General features: G+C 41.5%; 1 protein-coding gene and 1 long non-coding RNA gene across 11 annotated transcripts in view; one reads left to right on the plus strand and one right to left on the minus strand.

Moving 5' to 3' along the window:
• The window catches only part of CACNA2D3 (calcium voltage-gated channel auxiliary subunit alpha2delta 3), a 945,543-nt gene that overhangs the window by 522,460 nt on the left and 399,838 nt on the right, over nucleotides 1–23,245 (minus strand). The window lies entirely within an intron of this gene.
• Nucleotides 20,819–23,245, plus strand: part of LOC140610154 (uncharacterized) — a 32,048-nt gene continuing 29,621 nt past the window's right edge. The window contains exon 1 of the long non-coding RNA XR_012011927.1: nucleotides 20,819–22,565. This is a non-coding gene — a long non-coding RNA (uncharacterized lncRNA). The remainder of the gene's footprint in view (nucleotides 22,566–23,245) is intronic.

Raw genomic sequence — 23,245 nt, forward strand, 5'->3', positions numbered from 1 at the left:
CTTTTTTTAAGAAGTAAAAAATTTATAAAAGTGCTTGATAGGATTCAAGAGACTGAAAGCAGCCAGGCCTCAAGAAAGGCCTGAAACCAGGGTCAAGAAAGCCACCAGACTTCTGGGTCAAATTCTCTCATTTCTCCTTTTTGTCCCTTGCTAGTCTCCTCTAAAGACTGGCTTTCCTGGCCCACTGGCTCATAGAGCAAAGAGAAAGGTCCACAGACTCTCCATGTTTCCACCTTTCTACTCAGAGATTAGCCTAGGATAAACCAAAACTTTTGGTCCAATTCCCAAATTCAAGGTGAGGAATATAATTGGTCCACCTTGTGTCAGATGGTCCTGGGATGGTTGGAATGGTGATGACATCAAGCTACACAAACATGGTTCTTGGGGCCCCCACCCTCATGAATGAAGGGGCTACTGGGGTGGGGAGAATCACTGTTAGCCTGGAAGGAGACCTCAAAAGATGTCAACTATACTACATTACAGAGGTTTTTATAAGAACCTAACTGACCTAACATACTGTATATGAAATCATCAGTGAGAAATTGTTGATTGTTTCATGGCTCATACTCAAGAACTGTAGGTTGAACCAGAACATGTGACCTCTAGGTCCAGCCAGCAAAGCAGCTTACAAGACTAACCAATCATCCTATAATGAGCTCCTTAAGTGTCCAATAAATAGATTATCTGGTTCAAGTAAAAAAAAATTCATCTATGAATTTGAATCCATAACTAGGTAGCAAAATGTGGAAGAGCAAGACTCAACCAGGGTACTTGGTCTAAAATGAGCATGATGCTTTACACATGATGATATCCCCTGCCTCTAAAGCAAACCCATATTCAGGGCACTGCTTATCAGTAGTATTAAAATGTTTTTTAAATTATATACCTAAATTGTTCTAAAAAGGAATTCTCACAATTCCCTATAGATTAAAAAAAAAAAGTTTCTTCATAAATCCCAATTTAAGTAAGAACTAAATCGGGATCCCTGGGTGGCGCAGTGGTTTGGTGCCTGCCTTTGGCCCAGGGCGCGATCCTGGAGACCCGGGATCGAATCCCACGTCAGGCTCCCGGTGCATGGAGCCTGCTTCTCCCTCTGCCTGTGTCTCTGCCTCTCTCTCTCTCTGTGACTATCATAAATAAATAAAAATTTATAAAAAAAAAAATAAGTAAGAACTAAATCACAACCTAGTCTCTACATCATGGTAACTTTGCCATTCTTGCTCAGAAGGGTTAAGAAGCAACTAAAGGGTAGACACAGAATATGTGGCCTTATTATCATGATTAGGACTGCTATTTAGAACATTCTAGCACTTACTATCAAAGTGGTCCAGTTGGTCTTGCTGATTCCCCTCTGCATTTCTCACAGGATGTTAATTAGAGAAAGAGACATCCAAGGCTACAGTATACACACCATAAAAGGAGGGGATGTCCACTGCCAGTGACCAAGGTAACAAATTATAACAATGTCTTTTCCATCACTACCTAGAATCCTAGGAACAGCTTCTCAGATAAAGAGAAAATAAGTGATAACAAGTGTAGTGACCACTAGGGTGCCTAATGTGCAGGGTTGGGTGTCCAAAGGCTGATTTATTATACTTGGAGGTGGGGGTATCACTGGGGGTCAGGGAAAAGAATGGAATGAAGAGCCATCCTAAGCTTTTCCAGACACATTGAGAATAGATGGAATCTTGCAAAATCTAGAAAAATGTTATTGTATTTTCAACACACAGTAAGTTCTATGTCATTTCAGAAAATGCCAGTGTTATCTGAATGAAGCTACATGGAGGCTGATGCATCCAGATACTGTACTGTGTCCTTGCTTAGGATCTCTTAAGGTCCTCCACATACTCTCCTGCACCCATCTGACCCCATGAGAAAACTGCAGCTCAGTGTGATTAAGTGATTGTCTGAGGGTCCTATAGCTAGGAGGTAGCAAAATCCACATTGGAAACCAGATGTGACCAAGTCCAACACTGAGGCCATTTTTGGTTGCTCTGGGCTGCTTTCCAGAATTGCAACTTAACAAGGTATCATGGGAAAGCATGCAACTATTGCAACATATCTACATCATACACTGTCTTGTATTTAGTGAGTGTTCTGAATATATTTGAGTGAACTGACCTGTTTGAATCACAATAATATGAGGAAATGAGATGTCATGAGTTAAGAAAAGGAAAACTAGAAATTAAACCTAAGGACATTCTTTAAGGATTCTGCAACAATTAGGATTAAGATGGAAGATTGTGAGGGTGTGATCTTTTTCTCGCTCAGCCTCCCCTGTTTATTTCTGTTACTGTTTTAACTTCATATGACAATAAATAAATGGGATTAAAAAAAATTGAAGATCAAAATAACAAATAAGAGAAGACGGTAAATCCATTTAGTGCTCTGACATTTCATTTGAGATAATGTTTTGGAGAAAATGGATACACTCTTCCGTGCTGACAATACAGATCGAGAACTGTTCTGTGGCAAGATAAAACGGCTTCAATTTCATCTTGTCAATGGAGGTTAACCTGTTCTGTAACCTTAAAAAGGTCCATTCCTACCCTGCACACTGCAAAGGCTCTGAAACACTTCCACCTAATAAACTGCAAGACGCTGTTTGCTTTGGATGCCTTCAGGATCAAAAAGTGGAATGTTTTCAGGCTGCCTGTGTCGGGACCTTGAAAAAAAAAAATCATTGTGAGGCAGAGCCAAGATGCCTAGACTTAAAACTAGCAACCAAATCTTACAGCTGTTGATGATGCAAATATACAAAAAACCCACTTAAGGTTAGTATTTCTCCAGTGCTTTTCAATCCCTTCTCTATCGATTTAAAATTGCAATAGCCTTCTCCAACTGCCAGGCAGTTTAACAGGATTCATGATTCATTCGTTCGTTCTCCCAATTCACATTTGCCAGGCACCTGTGAGATGCTGGGGTGGTTAAGAAAGTAGTGCTGAGTATCCCTCGTAATCTCCTCCATTCCCTGGCTTTCCTTATTGTTTGTGTGGGCCATGTAACTAGTTTGACCAATGAGCAGTGAATAGATGTGACAGGTGTCACTCAATATGTAAAGTACTTGACAGAGGGCTCAGTATCACACACCATCTTTTCCCTTTGTAGCAATTCCAGATGATATAATGGAAGGTTCCTGGGTGCCTGAGTCTCCCACTGGAAGAGAAATGTCCTAGAATGCTCATGGGCACACAGGGGCACTTACAGTAGCAAAAAAATAAACTTCCATGTGTTAGTCCCCTGACATTTCGGGTTTGTTTGTTATACTGACTAATGCAGTTGGGCCCCAGGCTAGGCGTGTTTTTGAAAAGATGAGAAATAATATAAATCCCTGCCCTCATTTATTCAAATCAAAGAAAACTGAAAATAAACATAAATTATGGGCATCAGTCTTTTATAAAAATGTTAGATTAGTTTAAACCACCTCAATTCACATTCAGATGTCCCTGCTCACTAGTAATGAAGGCATTCTATTTGGTTGAAAGCCTTCCATTAGTTTAAAAGCTCCAATTGTTGAACCATCAACGTCTATAAGAGTGTAATAAAGGACAGAATAACTAAGTGTTATGAAAGCGGAAGCTCTAGCCAGATTAACATTCATGAGTTTACCCACCACTGTCCCATTCACAGTCATTTAGAAATACAAATACAATAATAAAAATTTCAACTTACAAAGAAGCCAAATGCTTCTTATTCCCCACCCCCTCCAACAAATGACAGCAAAGTCTGGAGTTTCTTTTATGGCATCTCAATTCTGCTCTAATTATTATGGAAAGAAACAGTATTAGAGAGTTACCAAATACAGCAAATGCAGTTTGTTGGAAATTGGAGTTATAACTTACATACTTATTGATGCATATTTCTCCCAAGTGTTAGCTTTAAAAGGGAAAATATATTTAATCCGCCAACGCAATCCAAAGAAACATAAATATATGGCTGTTCAAAGGGAAAAACTCATTTTCGAAATCCCCATGTGTGTATTTTAGGATCACTTAATGAAAATTTTATATAAACCAATAGACCTGATATGATAACGTGGTGTGAGGACATTTGCACTCATAAAGATCCATTTATATAAACTAACACAGATTTTGCTTAACCCCTCAAAGCATCACTTCCCTCTCCTCAGAAAGCTACAAATTAATTCAAATGTATTCATTTCATAAAGTCTAAGCAAATGGAATTCAGATAAACTCATCTGGCAATAGAGTTGCCTGTAGTCGGGGGTGGAATAAAATGAGAATGTCTATTAGCTTTTCAGCTGCTTTAGAGAACGAATGCCGTGTACAATTTTTGGAAAAAGATGTAAAGGCTGGGCTTTCGAGAACAAATCACTGTGGAAGAACCGAGAACAGTTAGCAATCATTTCACATGCTCGGGCTGTTTTGAAGTCTTTGATCTACCCCAGAGAAGCCACGGAAGCCAGGTCACTGAGAAGCTACCCCAGATTCCAGGGCCACTGTGGAATATTAGCCACAGGTTTTCCAGAGGGTGGTGATGGAGATCACACAACTTAAACAACTGCTTGAGGTTTCCGAGAAATCCTGCAGGCAACCCAGAACACATTGAAAACACAACTCTACTTGGGCTGTGCAAACGAGACAACAAAGGGAAGTGAAATTTTGGGAGAAGCTGGTGATTGTCTCAAAGCCTTGGAAGACAAAATACATGTGTGGCTTCTCATCAAATGTCCTTCCTGTTTCATTACCCAAGGGTGGCCTAGCCAGAGGCCACTCTTTCATGTTTGACCTCTACATTCTCATTCCCAGAAGCAACAGCAGAAGTGCTAGCCATCTCCAGGGATCTTGGATTCCGGGAGGCCATTGGGAAACGAGTATCTCCAGACCTCGCTGGTTTTCCCGACAGAGGCAAAGGCACACACAGGATTAGAAAGTATCCTAGGACCCAGGAATTCCTGTGATCATCACAGACAAGAATGATCTCAGGCCTGAGTCAAGAAGGCTTGGATCTCCTGCAAAGGATTGTTTTCACACCTGGATGAGTCTTCAACTCTTGAAGCCTCTGTCTCATGTGTCAACAAGGCATTTCTACCAGATGACCCCAGGGTTTACCTCCCTGCTTCCATACACTTCAGATTCTGGAGTTTGTTCCCAGGATTTTCAGGCTTTTACCACAACCCATCACACTGGTATATGGAAGCATGAGTCCACATTCTCCATCAAAAGTGCCCCAAATGGAGAAGAGATGAAAGTATCTTTGGATTTCAAGAGGCAGCCCAAGGGGACCAGTCACAATCATTAAATTCCTCAAAGTTCCATGTTGAAGCTTAAAATTTTCATGCACATTTTATTCTATAACGTATTTGTTTGTGACCCTGCTTTTATGATTTGTCTTATTATAAGACCCCCGTTCTCAGAAACTGAAACATGTATTTGCTACTGCCCAGGAACCAAAAACAATGGTGGGGTGGGGTGGGGCAAGGCAGTAAAATAGGATAAGAAAGCATAATGAGGTGATCCAAGACATAGAAAAACATTTTTGATTATGGGATGCTGGCTCAGTGGCTGCAAATCCACATGGCTCTGTACCAAGCAACAGTCTCAGCAAAAGCATTTTATCTTCAAAATTCCAAGAAGAGGCATGATGAGAAATCAAAGAAATGCTTTCTCAGGGTCAGCAAACTCAGTGCAATTGCTTCAGAAGAAGCGCTTATAGTGTAAGTTGAGAGGTGCACAGGAGGTGTTAAGCCCTATTATAGACTTGACTTGTGCAAACCTGTGCAAGTATGTGAGATTTAGGAATGAGTAGTTTCCTGTGATTCTCATATTCTGACAAACAATTAAGGGAAAAAGAAATTCTCCTGGAGCTTTATAGAATTAACCCTATAAAAGATGAGACAGCCTGCTAAGGCAGAGCTGGATTTCCCAGCTTCTGATGATAGGATGTTCCATTGAATAAAAACCTATAAAAAGCTCGAATAACAGCTACCCACTAAGCATCCTAGAGCATTTATTCCCCTAAGGTATGAAAATACATTATTCAATCATTTGACCACATGTTTAAAACATGACTCAAAGAACTTACTTTAGTGAACTTTTTAGTACAACAATGTCTGCCCATGACAGTATTGTGGCTATAAGACATAAGAGCTAATATGGGATTTTTTTTCCTACTGAGCTCTCATGTCTCTGAGAAGGCAGGGAGAAGAGGTTCAAGTGGCACACAGGACTCCATTTTCATGAAACAACCCAAACATGGGAGTTGAGGCCAGTGACACAGGCAGGGAGCAGGTTCCAGAAAGTGCTATAATTGAGATTATCCAAAATCCAAGCTTCTTACACCATGATCAATTTTTACTGTATTATCTCACCTGTTCATTCATTAAGAATTTCTATCATGCTGTTATTTTAAAACTTATGTATACTCTTTTTAAAAGACAACTTTATATCACTACTGTAACTGGAAAAACTTGCATCATGAACCATAAAGTAGAAATAAACCTTAAAAATACAATAAAAAGCAGCAGCAGTATTAAATTATAACTGACTACAGCTGCTTGCTCTCTCTCGGTTAGAAATGGAAGATAATCAAGAATTCGAAAGATCTTGAAGACATATTAATACTAACTTGAGACTTTCTTCCTGAGGTTGTCAGAGGCATTAACCAAAAGAGTAAGTCTATCTATCACGGCTGGTTCAAGTTCCCTACCTGTGAAAGTCTCCACAAACTCCTCTCCAGGAGTACCCATTAAGTGATCATGCAGGCCACATGGGGAATATGGCTCTATGTCATGAGATGGAGGATCCATTGAGGATTTCAACCTCTGAAAGGGTCTGATTTAAAGTTCAGAAATCTGCAGGAACTGTGGAGATCAGACTGGAGGATGGACAACCAGAAGACAAGCTAGCTTATGAAGACAGAATCTCAGGCAAGAGACTAAGACATCTTAGACCAGGACAGAGGCCATGGGTAGGAGAGAAGGGATCAGGTGAGATAGTGGGGATGCGGGGCTTGACAAAATATGGTGACTGATTGACACAGGTGAATGGTAGGTGGCAAGTCAAGGGTTCTCCTCAGATTGCTGGTTGGTGTAAATGAACAGATAGTGGAACTATTCTCAGAGCGAGGAAACACAATAAGAGAAGCAGGACAGGTGGGTGGGGGAGGAGAAGATGGCTGTTCAGTTTTAAATAAGCAGTAATGGGAAACAGAAGGCCTGGAGCTGAGTTGAATGGTGTCAAATCCCTGCTCTGCCACTTACACTTACTAGGTATTACTGTGATGACCTTGGTCAAGCTGCTAATTCATTTTGTGACTCAGGTTCCCCATCTCAAAACACTGAGAATAGTTCCCTCCTCTCAGGATGAGGTATTCCATGCCAGGTACCTCTCTAGCCACTTTACATATGAGCCAGTACACTCAGATCTATTAGCTATCAGCATCATTCCTGGAAACCCAATTTATTCAGATAATATTTGCTGATCAACAAACATCCTCAGAGTGACCAATAGGAGCCAGGCCCCGGGCTAGTGTCTGCTGATATTCCCTGACAGGCTCCAGCCTCCCCTGCGTCGCCCCTAATGGGACATTCAGCCACTAAATTGCCATCCTATCTACTGCTTCTTTTTTTTAAAGATTGATTTATTTATTTGAGAGAGAGAGAGATTGGGAGTGGTGGGGGGAGGCACTGGGAGAGAATCTCAAGTAGGCTCCCTGCTGAGCATGGAGCAGGATGCTGGGCTCCATCTCACAACCCTGAGATAAGACTTGAGCCGAAACCAGGAGTCTACCGCTTAACTGACTGAACTACCACGTGGCCCCTATCTACTGCTTCTTGACAGGCCAACTTGAGAAAGAGGCTCATGTTCCTATTTACCACCCACCTACATCTTTAAGAGTAAAGGGAAAAGGGTTATTGAAGCCTTCATGAACTATAAAATTGCCTTCAAATCTAGGCAAAGCATTAGTTACAACCTAAAAAGCCCACTTTTTATTTGGTTTGACTCTCAAAGTGGGATTGGAATAGAGACATAGTTGGAGGTGGAGAATAGTAGTTGATGTCAGTGGCTCCCCCAGCACCCCAGAAAGACCCCAGGGAAACTGACAGGACCTCCCAAGCATATTGGCTAACTTTCTTTTTTTTTTTTTAATTTTTTTTTTTTTATTATGATAGTTACAGAGAGAGAGAGAGGCAGAGACACAGGCAGAGGGAGAAGCAGGCTCCATGCGCCGGGAGCCCGATGTGGGATTCGATCCCGGGTCTCCAGGATCGCGCCCTGGGCCAAAGGCAGGCGCCAAACCGCTGCGCCACCCAGGGATCCCTGGCTAACTTTCTTAAAAGGAGATTTCTTCATTTATCCTAAATGAATGGATTTCAGTACCAACATTTCAAAGCACAACAAAGCCCAAAGCCGTCTTTTCCCATCTCTTCCCTTGCTGCAAGAGACTTTCCACCCCATTTGCCATTTTGCCGAAGGAAGTGTTTCAATCCTCTTATTCTCCAAAAAGCAGAATCACTGGCAGACCTTGGAGATACTCTGCCCTAGATTAAATCAGGACTCTGGTGCTCCTGAAAAGGGCGTCCTTTCCTTTACAACTCACCAAAGGACAGCTGTGACGGCAGTGAGCCCAGGAGCAAAGCTAAGACTGGGAGGGGAGCTCAGGCCCACGCTTCAGTCTCGGGATCCCTGGGGACAATCTCTCCCCTGAGCTCCTTCATTCGTTCCCAACCTGCCCCACTCTTCAAGGTCGTATTTAACCTAGATTACAGTTATCCTGAGATTCCGTGCTCAGAGTCACAGTGAAAAGTTTGATGCCTACTCTACATTTTCAATGTAGAGTAAGTTTACGAGTAAGGACTGGTGGTTACGAAATATTTCCTGAGCTCCACTAATCACCATGGGATTACAGAGGCATCCTGTGGGCCATGCTGGCCAGTCCCTTAGAGCTTCAATCAAAGAATAGAGAAACTCAGCATCTCAAGGGATGTATGCAGTAAACAGTGTTCATCCGTGGAATGCAAGCTCACTAGGCCAATGAAATATTTAATTTAAACACTTATTCTTCTAAGCACATCAAATTTTGGTGACCTAGACCAACCCTTCTTCTTCTGTCTGTCCCCAGTAGTCTCATTTTCTCATATTCCCTTTCTTCCTTCTCCTAGTTCTCGTTTTCTCTCAATATTTCCTGCTTCCTTCTTTCATGAGTCTCTTCAATTACAGCCAACATTTGCTATGTACCTGCATGCCAGGTCCTCTGGTAACTACTTTTATGCATCACTTGATGTAATCATCCAAAGCTAAGAGGTATGGTCTTAGCTTGTTTGGACTGCTATAGCAGAAGGCCTTTTATAAGACTGGATGGCTTATAAACAACAGAAATTTACTTCTTACAGTTCTGGGGACTGGAAATTCCAAGATCAAGGTGCCCGCAGATTCAATGTCTGGTTAGAACCTGCTTCCTAAGCGACTGCCTTTTTGCTGTAACTTCACATGGCAGAAGAGATAAGGAAGTTCCCAGGGGTCTTTTTTATAAGGGCACTAATCAGATTCATGAAGCTCTCTCCTCATGACCTGATCACCTCTTAAATGCTTCACTTCCAAACACCATCACATTGGGGGTTAGGATTTTAAAATATGAATTTGGAGGGAAGGGTACAATATTCAGCCCACAGGTATTACTGTTGTTGTTATTATTATTATTATTATTATTATTATTATTATCATTTCTATTTAAGATATGAGGACCCCAGAGTTTGAAAGATGAGGCAACTTACCCACAGTCTTACAACAACTTGCCCAGCTCTCCTTCAAGCTACATCTTTTTTTTTTTTTTAAGATTTAAAAAAAATTTATCTATTCATGAGAGACAAAGAGGCAGAGACATAGGCAGAGGGAGAAGCAGGCTCCCTGTGGGGAGCTCAATGCAGGACTTGATCCCAGGACCCCAGGATCATGACCTGAGCCAGAGGCAAACGCTCAACCACTGAGCCACCCAGGCATACCTACTTTCAAGTTACATCTTGAAGCCCTGTCTGGCTGGCTCCATAATTGCTACTCTTCAACCACTGAGTTTCTCTCTCCTTCACCTCCTCCTTCTCCTTTTCCACAAGCCTAGTGGGTTCAGGCAGCACTGATGTACTTCCAAGACTCTTCCCAGGTTTACAGCTCACAGCTCAAAAGGGAGCCCACATGGGTTGTCAAGGGCAGCCCACAGAGCTATATCCCCATTCGGATGCCATTTGGTGCTTTACTTTGAACTTATTTTCCTAGAGACAGATCAACTAAGGCAGTGGTCTATATCTTTTTGCCAGCTATCAATAGCTAACCCCTATTGTTGTTCATTTGATATGAGGAAAATGATGCACTGGACCTCTCACTTGAAGACAACACACACACAAAATAGTCACTTTTCTATTAAAAACTTAAAGTTTAATTTTTAGTACTGAGGATTTAATGATGCTTCCAGCAAATAGGCTACAAGCCACAATATGGCAAAATCCACCAGGAATCTCTGAACTTATTTTTTTTATATGATCCTTGTTTCTCAATCCAAAGATAACACCACAAAATGATGAAGCAAACCTTTCGACACTGGATTGCCTACAAAATCCCAACCAATTGTCCCAAACTTTTGAAGGGCACCCACTTTCCTAGCTCTACTTGTAATTATAGTGTTGGGCAACTATCGAAACTCAACACGGCTCAGAAATCACAACATTATAATGAAGCGGGTCCCTTTTTACAACTATTTTATATTGATTGTACTAACCTTCTTCTTTTAAACTTTTCCACATGTTTAAATCCATTTTTATTTAAAAAAAATAAGTAGCGCTTTTTTTTGCCCAAGACCCCAAAATAAATAAACACTATATATGAATAACATTTGTAATGTTACTGAGCAGTGCCAGCCATTGAGGGGAAAATGTTGGCCCAAATCAGCAAATTCTCTTCCTTCCAAAAATAAAAAAGGCAACAACATCAGCATAATTACTGGTTTGTTTGGGTTTTTTTCTGTTAAGTTGTGGTTTTCTTGGTTACAACAATGGGCAGTATAACCAGAGTAACACTAATATTATATTAAAGGAGTCCTGAAATTAGCAGAGGTAAAATTCATTAATTTGATACTTTATTTAACAATTTTTTCTGTTCTCTCCTTAATTCAATACCAAAATAATAATAATAATAATAATAATAATAATAATAATAATAATTTTATACAACACTGCTATGGTAACTGGAGTTTTAAACATGGATCCTATCCAAAATTTCTGTCCCTTAATTATTCAATTAAACTTTAATCTGAGGCTATTTTGCTGATGGAACTGAACTCAAGTCAGCTGACCTAAAAATATGAGATCTGGACCTGATCCAGTCAGATAAGCAGAGAGTTTTTTGTTTTTTGAGATTTTTTTTCCTACTCTTAGCCAAAGAGGAAGTCAGAAATATTTGAAGTGCAAGAAGGATTCAGCGTGTCCTTGATGTCTCTGAATATTGAAGAGTCACATGTTTGATTCAAGTCAACTTTCAGGGACTGAGAAAGCCCCCAGCTGATAGCCAGCTGGGTAGTGGGGACCACAGTCCTACAACCACATGGAACTGAATTCTGCTAACAATTGGAATGAACTGGAAAGTAGATTCTTTCCAGAGCTTCTAGATGAGAACCAGCCCAGCCTCCACCTTGGTTTCAGATTTGTGAGACCCAGAAACCAAGTCAAGCCTACCTAAATATCTGACCTATGGAACTGTGAGATAATGCACTGGAATGATTTTAAGCAGCTAGATAGGTGGCAATTTGTTATGCAGCAATAAAATAGCAACACACCTACCATGTGCATGGCTCTATGCTAGAGGATTCCAAGAGGAAGTGTATTCACTTCGGTGTGGTCAGCTACTGAGTAGTCTTCCTCCCAGAACATGAACTAAGAGCATCTCTTCCTCCTATAAGTCCACAGACTTGTGTGGCACCAAGTTATTTTGTGAAGAGTCAGAAGCAAATGAACAAAGGAAGAGGTGCAATCAAACAGCAAATAGCAGGTGGAAAGCCCTCTGGGATTCAGCAGGTTGGAGGATGGCCAAGCATCCTGGAAGAGTAACCATGCCCTGAACAACCAGGTTCCTTATAGAGCTATTTAAGGATTAATTTTTTTTTTAATTATAGGTCAGCAATTAAATTCTACCTGACTTAAACAATAGGGAACTGTATTATGGGACATAACAGGAAGTCATATGTTAGGGGAGCATAAGACTGGTTTGGTTAACAATGACTTGAAAGTCCCAGATTCTTTCCACCTCTCTGCTCTGCCAATCTGTGATGATTTTGTATTCTAGTTGGTGGAAGATGGCTATAACTGCTTTAGTCTTTGCATTTAGAAACAATACTATCCAGAAGCATATTAGGATCAAGGGAACATTTTCCCAGAGGCCCCCTAATAGATTTCCCCTCGTAGTTCATTGCCCAGAGTTTGGTCACATGCCCAAGCCTGAACTAATCATGTGCAAAGGAAACAGAGGAAGGACAAGCTTCCCCCAAAGGGAAGAGACTACTGGAAAAACATGCAGGGATTTCCAGAAAAGGAATCAACTCCTAAATGAAATCAGGCTTCTATTAGGATAAAAGAGAGGGGTAGGGATGCTGGGTGGGCAACCAATAGAATCTATTGTGCACAGGGCTGGCACAAAGTTACTCAAAGTTGGCTCTAATGCTCATTATTTGGGCCTTATCTCACTTAATCCTCATAGTGATCCTAAAGGAGAATTATCATTATTATAGTTAAAGATAAATAAACCTAGTTTTTTAAAAGATTATTTATTTATTTATTTGACAGAGAGAAAGCACACAAGCAGGGGGAGCTGCAGTGGGAGAGAAAGAAGCAGACTCCCCACTAATAAAAAACTATAGCCCCAAGAGTCTAGTGTAAATTTTTCTAGTCCCTTTCAATCAGGCTGGGTGACTGTGACACAAATATAGTTGAGAATTAGGAGTAGGAAGTGGAACAGGGCACTAGTGAGAACCCATGCCACGTATTCAGCCTCATCAAGAGAAGAGAGCACTACAATAGACCTGAAAGGGGAAAATACAATCTTTCTTGGCACAAATCACTCCCAAATGGAACCTGGGGCTTCCTCAGACTGCTTCCTTGATGCTATCTCACCCTTGTAAAATAGGAGATGTGAAAGTCCATAGTACCAGATGTTTTTCTTCTACCAATGTTTCTCCAAAGCATTATTATAGCTTAACAATAGATTAAAGCAAAAAGAAATATCTTTTCTTTAAAATGTTTGTGTCTGAGAGAGAGGACAGAAAGCGCTAGATTTTCTCTTCATTATCAGATTCAACCAAGATAAAAGATTTCCTTTTTTGTTAGGATTAAAAGGGATACATTCTTCAAACAATTTTCGCTTTGATGCCCATTGAGTACATATTTTAAATAGTTTCCAGAGACATGATCATGCACTTATCTCTTTGGGATGGCATGCTGTAACAGACAGGACTCTGCAGTTGCAAGTGACAGAAAAAGAATAAATTTAAGCAAAGAACAGTACTGGCTTATGTAACCAAGATATCTGGGAATATGACTCTAAGGCACAGCTGGACATGACAGAGCCTCAAATAATGTCATCTGGATTATGTTTCACTCTTTGTCTCTCAGCTGTATGTTCTTCTATGTTAAGTTCTGTTCCCAGTCAGGCTGAATCCACAGAATGGCTGGATGGCTTTCATAGCCCTGGGCTGAAACCTTTGCGTAGAAGAGAGCTTGTCTTCCTCTGTAGCTCCAGCAAAGTCCTAGGGCTGGGCTCTGATTGGCTCTAACAGGGTCATGTGTTCATCCTTGAACCAATCACTGCATCCAAGAAAACATCACTCTTTGACCAGGTCTGGAACAAGGCATAAACCCTGTGGACTGATGGGTCCCCAGTGAAAATACCCCCTAATATTTATGGGATATTACTAAAAGGAGAAGGATGGAGACTGGGTGGGCAAATCACCTCCACAAAGACAGCTCCTTTCTTACAATGATAACCCATTCTTTCTCCTTTCATGCCAGCACATCACCACGCACAAAGCCACATGTATCAAATAAGTAAAAGACAAGGGACAAGGATGGTTGACACCACGTTCCCTATGCAGCAACCATTAGGAGTAGCATGAGCAACTTCTTTATCCTACTCTTATCAGACTGAACCTACAAAATTCCCATTTTTCATATGTTAAAAACTATCAAGTATCAGCAATGGCATATGGTTCATCCTAAAATGATGAGTGGGTTCTCCCTAATTTCACCAAGCCCATTCATATTCATAAAGGCTAAAATTTATGTAGATAGAGCTTGTACCAGGGCTTTAACTCTAGCACTAAAAAAAATTTTTGTGTGTGTGTGCCGATAAAATACCATTTTAATCTATTTTACATGAAAATTTCCTTTGACAATTATTCCCTTGTTAAAATTTTGGCCACTGCATTTTCACTTTGGTTTTTTTTTTTTCAGTTTTTTTTTTAATTTAAATTCAATTTACCAATGTACAGTATAAACACCCAGTGCCCATCCCATCAAGTGCCCTCCTCAGTGCCCATCACCCAGCTATCCCATCACCCACCCACCTCTCCTTCCACAATGCTTTGTTTGTTTCCCAGAGTTAGGAGTCTCTCATGGTTTGTCTCCCTCTCTAATTTTTCCCACTCAGTTCCCCTCCTTTCCCTTATACTCCCTTTCACTAGTTCTTATATTCCATGTTCGAGTGAAACCATTTCATGATTGTCCTTCTCCAACTGACTTACTTCATTCAGCATAATATCCTCCAGGCCCATCCATGTCAAACCAAATGGTGGGTATTCACCTTTTCTGATGGCCGAGTAATGTTCCATTGTATATACCACATCTTCTTAATCCATTCATCTGTCAAAGGACATCATGGATCCTTCCACAGTTTGGCTATTGTGGACATTGCTGCTATGAACACTGGGGTGCAGGTATCCCGACGTTTCACTACATCAGTATCTTTGGGGTAAATCCCCAGTAGTGCAATTGCTGGGTCGTAGGGTAGCTCTATTTTTAACTTGTTGTGGAAACTCCACACTGTTTTCCAGAGTGGCTATACAAGCAAGCCCTAAAAATTAAATACCAAGTACTTTCATGGATTATCTTAAAAGGAAAAAACATGCAAAGCTATACTGTTAGAAAGTGGATCAGTCATTATCAGGGATGAGAGATGGGATAAGGAGACTGACTATAAGGGGTACAAGAGAACTTTTGGAGGTGAAGGAAATGTCCTATCAGTGATTATGGTGGTGGTTATGCAACTGAATGCATTTGTCTAAACTCATCAAATTAAAGACTTATCATTGGCAGATTATACTGTATGTAAATTATACTTCACCAAAGCTGACCCTCCAAAGAATTAAATTAAAAAACACACAATGAAGTAGTGTTTTATTGACAAAGAAACTAAAGCTGCCGTAATATAACTATTTGGCCAAGAATCAGGGGAGGGTATGCAGCAAAATCTGTAGCAAAGTTAGAGCTGAAGGGCCCTTAGAGACCAGCTGATTCAGCCCCTTTAGGTACTGATCTAGACAGCCTGCAGTGGCAGGCTCTCCCTCTCCTTTTGGTAATGGCAGCTTGATTTATGTGACCTCAGCCCATGTAGGTGACCCTGCTCCTCTGGATCCAGGGGGGAACTCAAGCATGGTATGCTGCACATACCATGCAGCAAAGTCCATCGGCCCAATATCCAAGGCAGGGACTTTGCACAGTGGGAACTAATGACAGGAAGGCCTAGGACTTTTGTGCAAGTATCGTGATAAGAGCATCCTTTTCCTGAAACAGAAGCACTTGGGGATGCAGTGGAGACAAAGCCAGCATAATTTACCTGAGAATGAAGATGGCATGCAAGAATAAGGAAGTAAGAGAGCAAGAGTGCCCTGCCCTACTGCTATCTGCACTACCCAGGCATATGTCAGCTATGAGAGCCAGACAGGCTCTTTTGGCCTGAGCCAGTTTGCTTTGTGTCTTCTGTCATGTGCACCCAAAAGGTCTTGTTCGTGTCAATGGGGGAAGTGAAGACCCTCAGAAGAAGAGCATTTTGAGCTGAATCATGTCTCTCCAAAAGATGTGAAGTTCTAACCCCAGCTACCCATGAAGATGGCCTTATTTGGAAAGAGAGTTTTTGCAAGTGTAGTAAATTGAGGTCACACCAAATTAGAGGGGTGCCTAAATCCAATATGATTTTTGTCCATGTAGGGAGAGATGCAAAGACATGCACTCACACACAAGGTGAGATGGGAATGTTGCAGCTTCAAGCCCAACAATGTCAAGTATTGCCAGCAAACCACCAGAAGCTAGAAGAGGCAAGGAAGGACTTTTCCCTAGAGCCTTCAGAGGTAGGTCAGCCTGCCAACAACTTGATTTCAGACTTTTAGCCTCCAGAACCGTGGGATAACAAGTTCCTATGTTTTCAGCCACTCATCTGAGGCACTTTGTTGTGGCAGCACTAGGACACTAACACTGATTCTGGTACCAGGAAAATGAGGTTTGCTATAACAAATACCTAACAATGTGGAAGTGGCTTTGAAATGGGGTCATTGGTTGAAGTTGGAAGAATTTTGAGGTACATGATAGAAAAAGCCTGGATTGCTTTGAGGAGACTGTCGGTAAAGTAAGGACATTACACACAATTCCAGGAAGGACTCAGAAAGAAGAGAGAGCTACAGGAAAGCTCCATTCATCTTCATGAATACATATATCATTAGAAACAGAACGTGCTGGAAATAGGAATGGTGGAAGTTCTTCTGGTGAGGCCTTAAAAGGAAATTATGAACATGTTATGGACAGTGGAGGAAAGGTGATTCTTATATACACAGTGGCAGAAAACTTGGCTGAGTTATGTTCTGCTGTGAGGTGGAAAGTAGAGCTTGTGAATGATGAACTTGGATTATTTTGTTGAAGAGACTTCAAAGCAAAGTATGGAAGTTGTGGCCTGGTTTCTCCTTGCTGCTTATAGCCAAATTTGAGAGGAAAGAGATAAATTGAAAGCAAAATTGTTAAAAAAAAAAAAAAAAAAAAAACAACAACAACAACAGCACTTGGTGATTTGGATAATTTTTTGCCTATCCAGATAACAAAAAATGAGCAAGTGGGCTCTGGAAAGAATACTACGAGTGTGTGGATGAGCCAATTCTGGCTAGAGAGATTAGATGTGTGACTCCCGGATCCAATCAACCATCTCTGCAGGAGCAAGGAATAGAGATGGGATCATCCAGGAAAAATCTGTGGAATACCCTCCAGATTATTGACACAGATCTCCCTAACATTCGTGGAAGACTGTTATATAAGCAGAAACACTGTCAGCCTGGCCTGGAAGAGACAGAGGTGAGATGAAAGGAAGGAAGGATGACTCTGAGGGCAGAGCCACAGATTCAGAGGCCAAAGGAAGTGGGATGCAAAGGATGGGGTTGCTACCCGGGGCCCAGATAGTGGTGCCTGGAGTCACAGAAGATTATTCTCAAGCCTTACCTAATAGAACTTGTCCTGCTGGGGACCGTCTCTTCAATAAATGGTGCTGGGAAAATTGGACAGCCACGTGCAGAAGAATGGAACTAGGCCATTCTCTTACACCATACACAAAGATAAACTCAAAATGGATGACGGACCTAAATGTGAGACAAGAATACATCAAAATCCTAGAGGAGAACACAGGCAACACCCTTTTTGAACTCGGCCACAGAAACTTCTTGAAAGAAACATTTATGAAGGCAAGGGAAACAAAAGCAAAAATGAACTATTGGGACTTCATCAAGATAAAAAGCTTCTGCACAGCAAAAGAAACAGACAACAAAACTAGAAGACAACCTACGGAATGGGAGAAGATATTTGCAAATGACATATCAGATAAAGGGCTAGTATCCCAGATCTCTAAAGAACTTATTAAACTCAACAGCAAAGAAACAAACAATCCAATCATGAAATGGACAAAAGACATGAACAGAAATTTTACCAAAGAAGACAGACACGGCCAACAAGCACATGAGAAAATGCTCCACATCACTTGCCATCAGGGCAATACAAATCAAAACCACAATGAGATACCACCTCACACCAGTGAGAATGGGGAAAATTAACAAGACAGGAAACAACAAATGTTGGAGAGGATGTGGAGAAAGGGGAACCCTCTTGCACTGTGGGTGGGAATGTGAACTGGTGCAGCCACTCTGGAAAACTGTGTGGAGGTTCCTCAAAGAGTTAGAAATAGAACCACCCTATGACCCAGCAATTGCACTGCTGGGAATTTACCCCAAAGATACAGATGCAGTGAAATGCCAGGACACCTGCACCCCGATGTTTCTAGCAGCAATGTCCACAATAGCCAAACTGTGGAGGGAGCCCCCGTGTCCACTGAAAGATGAATGGATAAAGAAGATGTGGTCTATGTATACAATGGAATATTACTCAGCTATTAGAAATGACAAATACCCACAATTTGCTTCAACATGGAGGGAACTGGAGGGTATTATGCTGAGTGAAGTAAGTCAATTGGAGGACAAACATTATATGGTCTCATTCATTCGGGGAATATAAAAAATAGTGAAAGGGATTAAAGGGGAAAGGAGAGAAAATGAATGGGAAATATCAGTCAGGGTGATAGAACATGAGAGACTCCTAACTCTGGGAAACAAACAAGGGGTGGTGGAAGGGGTGGCGGGGGGTTGGGGTGACTGGGTGATGGGCACTGAGGGGGGAACTTGATGGGATGAACGCTGGGTGTTATGCTATATGTCGGCAAATTGAACTCCAATAAAAAAAATATACAAAAAAGAAAAAAAAAAAAAAAAGAACTTGTCCTGCTGGGTTGCAAACTTGCTTGGGATTCCTGACCCCTTTATACCTTGCAATTTCTCCTAACTAATGTAGATAGACTTACCTAGCTCCCCAGAGCCAATCAGTGGCAAACCTGTACACGGTGGCCCTGATTTATACATTGATTTGGCTTACAAAGAAAACAACAAAATTGCATAAGTAAATACTTTAATAACTGTTTCTGCCATAAACAACTAGTTGTTACAATTACTGCATTTATAGATAGGATTCTCAAAGAAGAAACAAATAGTAGTAGAGCTTGTGGGTGTATACTTATTTAGATACAGAGTAATGTAAAATTGGCACTGAGTTTATTATTTTCCTTAATATAAAGAAAAGCAAACTTGAAACAAAACTTAAAAGGCCAAATTAGCACATCTTTTTCATCAAAAACATGAACACACTATGTTCATTAAATGGAATGAATTTGAATTGCCCTATATATTCAGCCACATGTAGAGACAAATTTCTGTATTTAGCCAATTCTTCAATATTAGCCAACGAGAGCAATTCTTTTCCTTTATACTATGTATGCCAGGAGAAGCCAGAGCTCTCACTCTCTCCTGAGTTTTGTACAATCCACTCTATAAGAAGTATTAACTGAGTGTGATTAATAACAGAACACATACTGATTCTTGGATCCAGCTACGTCGTTCCATGTTATTCCAACGTAGCATGCGGAATGGAAGGATTCAAAAATACAGTTCAACTATCACATTAAAAGTAGTTTGCTTTTTCTTGTATTTCACTGAAAGGCTGATTGAGTGATATTGACCACTCTAAAATAAATAAGTATAAGATAAAGTCTCCTATGGTTCCAAAGTACCTATGATTAAATTCATCTTGAGTCAAACTGAGACGTGAGGAGCCGCGAAATAGCTAAAGATGAACGAATCTCTGCAGAGATGATGTATGGCTCCCCTGACAAATAGAAGAACGTAGCTCTCCTTGCACTTGGGAAGTTAAGATGCCGTTAAGGATGAAATAATGCAGAAGTGAAACACCTGTCATGAAGCCCTGCGTTCTGGACAACAGAAACAGCTGAATCCATCTGCTCCACAAGCACACTGGAAGTCTGGGGTGGTTTGATACACGGTTCAGTGGTGACCGACGAGGTGCAGACAGACGGCACTGGTGAGAACATGAGGTCCTGCTTGCTCATTTTTCCTCTGGTTAGCTTGCTGGCACTTCCCTGCAAGGTGTGGGTCTTTCAGCAGCCCTGCTCTACCTCTTATTTCATCCTCGAGGTTTTTAATAGAACCAGACCTCTCCTACTTTTGACCTAGCAAGGACATAACTTATCCGGGAGTGAAGACAACCCACAGGGAGAAGAAACTGAGAGATGGTTCCTGATGACATTGTTTGAATCCCTGGATGGAACATGGTCTAGACTCTGAGCCTAGAGATGGTTCCTCTTGTTCCAGGGGAGAGGTCCCTGACCCAGGCCTCAACAACCAGTGCTCAATGGAAAACTCAGAGCTAGGTATGTGACATGGGCTAAATTTGTCAAGCCAATTAGAGGCTCTGAGCTTCTTATGTTGAGCTTCCAGGGAAGCAGATTCTTCTTTTCCACTTGGCTTTGGGCCTGGAAAATAAAGCTAGTGCTGTGGGTACCTCAGCCTGCTTGAGAGTGAACTAGCCCAGGAATGTGTGGGACTAAAGTATGAACACAGGATTCGGGTGTTCTTATGACCTATTCTGAGACCCTGTATGCATCCTCCCTGGAGCCACATATCCCTTTGAACATTTTTGTAAATTTCTTTGTTGCTGTGCTACTTTGGGTTGAGTTTTCTATTTCATACAATCAATAAATAAGGCCTTGCCTACTGTTAAATTCAGCGTGAGCTGGCCATTTCTGGAACCTTCTCCCAGAGCTATTACTGAAGGACCTGAATTCTATTACCTTGGTAATGAACCCATTGCCAAGGACTCCAAGGCCAAGATTAGAATTCTTCCTCTTGGAATGATCAGAAGTGTCATCTAAAATAGCTGAAAGGTGGTTTGCCTGCGTGGCTCAGTTGGTTAAGTGTCCAACTCTTGATTTCAGCTCAGATCATGATCTCAGGGTTATGATATCAAACTCCACGTCAGGGTCGGCACTGGGGGTGGAGCCTGGTTAGGATTCTCTCTCTCTCTCTTTCCTTCTCCCTCTGCCCACTCCACCTCCCTCTCTAAAAAACATGCCCCCCCCAAAAAAAGAAAAAAAATAGCTCAAAAGCCAGTTCTCAGTGACATATGCCATTCATTATAAGAAAGACTAATCCTCATAGCTTTCTTCCACCCTTGCCAAAGCATCATTGTCAAAAGAATAAGGAAGCTGGACTCTCCGGCCCATAATCTGATGTATAACTGTGACTTAGTAAGAACCGAGCAGTGTGCTGGTGCCGACTGTCAGCAGAAGCAACAGATGGGTGCCCTCCTGTCATCGTTCAAGGCCAAAGAGAATCTAAACAAACAAAAGCGCTGCATGGCTCCCAGGCCACAGAGGCCCCACCACACCACATGAGATATCGAGTCTTCACTTCTGTGGTCTGGCTTACCAGCCTGTGTATTCTACATTTGACTGACATGAAAACAAAACACTGGAAATAGTTCATTTTCTGGAAACTTCCTCTCATAGCCACTTGAGGTTCTTGATTTGAACCAGCCTCAGTACCCTTCCATTTTGAAATAACCTTTGAAACTACTGAGGTTCTCCCCAAAGAAGTTGCTTTTCCAGGATTCCTCTTTTACTCTCCTTCCATACTTTCCCCATATTAATCATCTTGGCAAGGAATGCATCATTAATACTTTCACCCAGCATAGCAGAATTTCTCGGATTTTTCCCCCTCAGATAGACAATTTTTAAGAAAAACAAAAACCTGCAGTTGCCATTCATGTGGCACTTTTAATCTATTTTGAATTGGAACAGATTAGCACTCAGAGAGGTTGTGTAACATGGATCAAAAGAAAAATGAGCTTGGGACGTCTGGTTCACAACATTTGCAAACAAGGACAGTCCTGTTGGCTGAAAGAAGTGCCTATTGTGTAATTAACTGAGATGTCAGCATTCGGCTGGAAAAACGTTCCTCCTGAGGGGCCCTTTTTTCCCAGATCCCACCTTGAAGAATCTGGAATGTGGAAGGAGCCTCATCTGTGGAGCATTCCATTCCAGGGGAGTCAAAGGTGCAGAGAACACTGTCAGGGGCTGGCTTGAGCATGCTGGGGCAGCCACGCCAGACCCCACACAGCGCAGGTGCCCCAGCACGGCGGCGGGAAGGATGAGAACGTCGTTCTCGGCCTGGATTCAGGGATGGCTTAGCTCCATGATGCCTCCTAAGATATCATCATTTAGGAATCCAGTTGTTTGGAAAATACCACAAATATGATTTGATCAAGAAGATGTCATACTTCTTAAGGAAAAGAGACAAAAGGATACCCAAAAAAGGAAAAATGACCAATGGTGAATACCTATTAATTCTGGGGGTAATCCAGATGTTTATCACATTATTCACTATCCTCTTCTGAAAGTTTTTAAAGAAAAGGCAACAACACAGTGTGGAAGAGGCCTGACCTGTGAGCCCAAAGACCTGGCTTCTAGCATCTTCCTCTCCTTACCACCTGTGGGGTTTCACCTGAATCAGGTCCTTCGGGAGGCCTCCTCATTCCCATCTCTGCAGAGAGTCTTTCTTCTCTCTGTGCTCCATGGATGTCCCCCCATGACAGTTCTTGACCAAACTGGCCAAAGTTTGGGAACAGAGATCCCGAACAGGTAAGGGCACATACATATACATATAGCCTATACATATTCTTCTGCTCTTTGCTTAGAAAGTTGTTTTTTTCCTATGAATTAATATAGTTCAGGCCTTGTTATCCTAAGGGTATAAAGTTCTTGAGACCTCAGGCTAGGATCAGTCTGAAGGTATGTTGTTTGGTCCAAGCAGTGAGGTCTATACAGTGTTTTAAATTTCAATCCATTGCCAACACTTTCTTTAATGGGATGGTTCACTTTAAAACATGAATTTCCAACTCTGACAACAGGGGACCTTCCTTTGCATATGGCAGCACTGGCTGGACATGAGCAGTGGTGGTCTATCTCAGAGGAGACATGGGCTTGTCCCAGTCCCTTGCCTCTGCCATCACATTCCTCACCTGAAACTCAGAATCACCACTGTTTATCATCAGACACCTGCCCAGCTCGGATGGATTCTGAGCTTTGTATCCTATGGCACATAGAGCTCTGACTTCTTTACAGTAGGGAGAGGCTCGTTGCTCAGGGCAAGGATAGGAGTGAAGAGGAGATGATTTCATGGAGGATGCAGAATTTTAGCTGTGCTTGGAGAGGTAGACTCGTCTTCAAGAAAAAAGAAAATATCTATTTCTAAAGCAATAGTAAACAGAATTGTTATTTTTAATATGGAAATCCTAAAAGCAGTACTGGGTAATGAGCCA

The sequence above is a fragment of the Canis lupus genome, chromosome 19 (assembly GCF_048164855.1).
Source record: "Canis lupus baileyi chromosome 19, mCanLup2.hap1, whole genome shotgun sequence".
Lineage (NCBI taxonomy): Eukaryota > Metazoa > Chordata > Mammalia > Carnivora > Canidae > Canis > Canis lupus.